Raw genomic sequence first — 5,836 nt, forward strand, 5'->3', positions numbered from 1 at the left:
GGATCAAAACGGACGAGTGGGCAGGTTATGAAGATGGGTTTGGGTCAGATTAAATCGGAATTGGGTCGGGGGTTCAAATGGTTTCAATTGAGTTCAATTGGGGTCAGAATTGGGCTATAATCGAAATAAAATTAGGCTAACATTTAAATAGCCATTTTCCCCTATTTAATTTACAAAAAATAATAAATTAATTTCTGAAAATAAATTAAAGGTACCAAAATGATTTATAGCATATAATTAACTATTTAAAAGTACCAGACCTAATTTTATGAATATAAACGTAATTAATCTTAAAAGAGGCTAATGTTGTAATTATATACAATTTAACTTTATAAATACTAAATGAATTTGTAAAAATATGCAAAAATTATATTACCTATATTTTAGAATATATATAAGAATCCAATAAATAAATCACCAATATGATAATTTTGAAAATAATTATTGGGGTTTTATGGATAAAATAAGGCAATAAATCGAGTTAAAAATCTTTAAAAAATAAGGAAAATAATAAACATCTGGACATACTTATATATGCATACATATGCTATTTTGAAAGTATTTTGTGTATAAAATATATAGGAAAAAATTGAATATCAACACTTGTTACTGTCAATATGGAGCACCGCCTCTTTAACTTCCTTATCCACAACTAGCCTTAGCAACTCCACATGTTGAGTAGTTGACAAAGTGGGCCCATTTTTTAGAATGCTAGTAAAAGCTTGGACTCTAGAGGTAGACTTACTTCCTAATAGTTGAGAATAGTAATCCACAAACAAGTTTGCAATAGTCCCTGGATCAGTTTGCCATGTGCCTGTATCATCCTTAAGTTGCATTGTGGCTTGTTTCAGCTTCCTATGCTGTATAATTGAGTTAAAATATTGTGTGTTATCATTTCCTAGATTAATCCACGTAGATTTACCTTTTTGTTGTAGATACATTTCTGCCAAATATGAAGACTGTTTGAACTTTTGATAACCCAAGAAATCAGCCTGTTAAACCTCTTTATTTGAGGGATCCCTTTGAAGTTTCAACTGACTTTGCTTAAGCAACTTCCTATCTTCTTCTGCTTCTCTCACAATATCATGAGAATAGTGTGACTTTAGAACCTTCAACTTCTTCTTAAGTAGTTTCAACTTCTTCACTACTTGATACATTTTGCAGCCCTCAATTATGTCAGCCCACTCTCTTTTTTACTATTGTATTAAATTGTGGGTGTTGAGACCGCATGTTACAGAATTGAAATAATTTTTTGAACTCAATTCTCTCCTTTACCAGTGATACTTTTGCAGGACAGTGGTCACTGATTCCTTTTGGGAGAAATATGACCCGACATGCTGGCATTACATCTAGCCACTCCCCATTTATGAACACCCAATCAATCTTTGAGAATATCCTTTGTTCTTCATGTTTGTCATTCCAAGTGTACCTATTGCCTTGTGCTGGTAACTCCAATAAGCCACATTCTACTACACAGTTGTGGAAATCTTTCACTTCTGCCCAGGTCACAGGGTTTTTTCCAATTATGTCTTCTGTTTTAAGGACTGAGCTAAAATCCCCTAAAACCATCCAAGGCCTTGTACATCCCCTGCTACGAGACACTAACTTATCCCACAGGTCCTTCCTCTCTTCTCTAGTATTTCATGCATAGACATAACACAATTCAAATGTCATTTGAAGAGGAATGTGATGAACTTCACACTTGATTACTTGAGCTAACATACTCATAGGAATGACCTTGTAGTAATCAGGTCTCCAAGTAATCCAAATTCTACCATTATAATGGTACTCAAGATTTGTAAGGTACTTCCGCCCCACAAACATATTATTTGCTAGCTTCTCAATTCTGTTACTTTTTATTTTGGTTTCTAATAGACCAACCAACCCCACTCATTCCTCATTGCAAAGGAGTTTAACCTCTTTTTGCTTATTAGGGATATTAATCCCCTAAGATTCCAACTTAACATATTAACGATCCCCAATGGGATGATTTTTTTAGCCTCCCTTATTTATGTTACTCCCCCAATCTTTGTATGCTGCCCTCTTTACTGTGCAGGACTTGAAAAGAATTTGAGTTCTCAACTTGTTGCTGCTTTTGTTGTGGTTTTCCTACTTTCAGTGGGGTCTGCCAGCTTGTAATATCCCCTTTCTTTTGCTTCCCTGATTGTCTCCCCACCATTTGCTCTCTATTACCATCAGTTCTGGTACTTGTTTCCTCCTTCCTTTATTCAGAGTTCACTGGAATTTGTTCCTTACTCTTATTATTTTTGGGTTCTGTTTGTGCCACATTGTTCATCTCTTTATGTTGTTCTGCATTTTCCATTGCCAGCTTCTTCTTGATCCTACAAACTTCCTCTGCATGCCCATATTTAGAGCAATGACTGCACAGAATTGGCTTCCAGTCATAGATGACTTTTTGTTTGATTTACTTGCTTCTTTCATTTCGAAAGAGAACTACATCTGGCCGTTTTGCATTCATTCCTACCTCAACTAGAAACCCTACAAAATTCAATCCATTCCTCTTTTCTATATTTTGATCCGCCATAATAGGTTTCTCCACTAAGCTGCCTAACTTGCTCAAACCTTTCTTATTCCAATATTTGAAGTCCAGTCCAGGAAACTTAATCCAAATTGGAACTGTTAGCAATTCCTCTCTGGTGAATCCAAATTCAAGTGTCCAAGCCTTTACAATGAATGGTTTATTATCAAAGTGGTAAATACCATCCTGAATCCCCTCTTGCTTCCTTACCTCTGTCTCAAATCGAACCACTATCACTCTATTTTTGAGTATAGCAATTCTGTCGATACCATATTCCCCCCACAAACGTTTGATTTACCCCTATATTACTGTGAATGGGGGATGCGCCCTTAACACATAAAATACTACTGCTTCTCCCAAGTAATTGATTTCAAAACTAATATAATCCAATTCAATTTCTACTATTGAGGACTAACCATGTGTTTTACGTGCTACATATTCCAATTTAGAACCAGCATTTGAAACTTTTACTATGTCAAAGTCATCCCAGATTGATCCTTGCTTCTTTTGCGTTTCCAGCTCCTCTTCCAACACTTCAGACCATACTCATTGTGTTTCGATCTGCTGAGATTTTTTTGTTTCACTGCTTAGGGTTATTATTTCATTTGGATTTGCATTTTACTGAGTTTTCCTTGCTACTTCCTCACTACCATTGCTTGATTTCTGCCCTTGCTGAGCAATTCCATACAAAGTGGATATTTCCCTGGCCATTAGAGCCTTTTGGGATGGGATGCGAGCACTCTTGCCCGTGGCAGGTGCAGGTTAAGCTAACATGCACCAAAGTTATAGATGAGAAAAAGACATATTTTTTGTTGATAGTTTCTTTTGACAATGTAGAATACTGTTATCACCAAACATCTCCCACTCACATTCCTATGAAAGCTAGAACAAAGAATACTTAAATGAATTATTCATTTCATCTTGTCAATCTTCCAATTTATGTTTGAGACTTGACCCAAATTATTTTATTTTTGCATCCAAATGAAAGGAAAATTCAATTGGTACATAAACTGTCCTTCAACAGTGAAAAATAAACGGCCTAAAATATCAAGGTTTGCTCGGGAAATAGTATTTCTTAATTATCAATCGACATGACAATGATGTATACTTGATAAAACGTTTGGCGCCACCAAAATCCTCCCCAAAAAAAAAGCCTTTCAGAAGAGTCAAGGTAAGTCCCTTCTGAATAGGGGAAAAAAAGAGTGCTCTCCTATGCCTCTAATGTCTTTTGTATAATTTGTACCTATTAATTAACAGCTATTAGTCAGATTACTTGGGAAAAGTGATAAATAATTTGTTACAAATTACAATAGAGGAAAAAATACAAATTTTGGAAACTTTACAGCTTTAGTTTGGAAAAAAAACCTAGCTTGTAACTCAAGAAACACGTAATCATACGTACAATTCATACTAATATATAAGTAAAGCAATATCAGTAAGTTACCAAAACAAAACAAAAATCAGGTTATCAATTACTATTGAGAGCAAGAGAAAAATTGATTCAATGGTGGCGATTACCGATCATCCAATAATATGGACGAGAGGCAAAACCATCGGAAGAGGCAGTTTTGGTATCGTCACTTCAGCAACGACAACAGACTTCTCCATTGATATTCCGTCGACAATCGCAGCAAAATCTGCCCTGTTTTCGCGTTCAAAATCGTTACAGAAAGAGAGAGATTTACTACACGAGTTTCAAGATTGTGATCATGTTATTCGATGTTTCGGAGCTGATGTTACTGAAGAAGATGGGAAGATATTGTACAACATGTTGCTCGAGTACGCGTCTGGTGGAAGTTTAGCTGATCGGATTGGTCAAAATTCAAGGCAAGGGTTGCAAGATTTTGAGGTAAAACAGTATGCGAAATCGATTCTGTTGGGGCTTAGTCATATTCATGGAAGAGGTTTCGTTCACCGTGACATTAAACCAGATAACATTCTTCTTGTTGGTACGGAGAAAGTTGCCAAGATTGCTGATTTCGGGTCCGCGAAGAAGGTTGGAGGAGTAAAGAGTCAGAAAAAAAAGCACGGACTCAAAGGAACACCTATGTACATGGCGCCAGAATCAGTTCTTGATAACGAGTACGGACCTGAAGCCGATATTTGGGCTTTCGGGTGCACTGTCTTTGAGATGGTTACAGGGAAGACAGTGTGGGATTGCAGTGAAGCTGACAACGTTGTTTATCTATTGTGCAAAATTGGAATGGGATCACCGAATTTGCAGAACAAAAGATTGTCAAAAGTGGCGGAAGATTCTCTGAGAAAGTGTCTTGTTAAGGAGTCGAGATCGCGATGGACTGCTGATATGTTATTGAAGCATCCATTTCTTTCATCTGATGATAATGTTGTTGTTCGTGAGCAGAAGCAGACAAGGAAAAAGGAACTCAACCCACTTTTGTTTATTCGGTATTTGTGTCGGTGAAAGTGATCCTTTGGTTGACAATTTCTGCAATAGTACGGAGATGGATAAGCTAAAACCAATGAAGCTGTTGGATTGCAGATCCAACAAAAGAAGAAAGCTACTAGAAGGATGCTGATTATCAATTTTGATTAGAATGAGTATACAAATGTAAAGAATTGTACTGATGTATAGAACTACGTTCGGGCTTGATCCCCATGGGAGATTGAATTAGTTAGGGATACGTAGGCAGCCTGTGAGAAAAAAAAGATGATCAGGTGCAGCCCTTTGTATTAAACAAAAATAATTTTGTGTTTATATTTTCTGTAGTATTGAACAATCTACACAAAAAGGCAGATTTTTGCATGTAATTTTAGTTAACAGCCATGAGTACATTCTCATTTCAACATATCTTGCATATTTATATGTTGCATTTTGTATTTCTTAGATCATGATATATAGAAAGAGATCCTCTTTTGCACCGACTAGATTCTGTTTTTAATGTATGTAAAGTTATGTTATATTCTTTTATTTCATGGAATAAAAGAATATATTAGAGTAAGAACAAATAACATAACAAGCCTCATTTGTACGTAAAATTAAACACAATGTTTGCTAAAGGGCGGGCATGCTCGACTAAAAGAAGAGGAAAACTTCTTCACTTTTGGCACGGGCACACACTCCGCGATCTCTGGGTCGCCGAGGTTCCTTTTTTCCCGCCTCTTAAGATCTGCTATCTCTATGATTTGATCCTTCGCATTCTTTCTTCGTACGACAAAAGTTTAGGTTTTGCTAAGTTAATTTAGTATTTGATTCCTAAAAGAGTTATTGTAACTAAGGAAGTAAAAGGAGGCCTAATTACTAAATTGCTATCCAAAGCAATTGACATGATCTTTTTT

At 36.1% G+C, this 5,836-nt stretch overlaps 1 pseudogene; it reads left to right on the forward strand.

The window, feature by feature from the left end:
* Positions 1-4,036: 4,036 nt before the first annotated feature.
* Positions 4,037-5,302, forward strand: LOC142180584 (mitogen-activated protein kinase kinase kinase 20-like; annotated as a pseudogene).
* Positions 5,303-5,836: the final 534 nt, after the last annotated feature.

The sequence above is a fragment of the Nicotiana tabacum genome, chromosome 5 (assembly GCF_000715075.1).
Source record: "Nicotiana tabacum cultivar K326 chromosome 5, ASM71507v2, whole genome shotgun sequence".
Taxonomy (NCBI): domain Eukaryota; kingdom Viridiplantae; phylum Streptophyta; class Magnoliopsida; order Solanales; family Solanaceae; genus Nicotiana; species Nicotiana tabacum.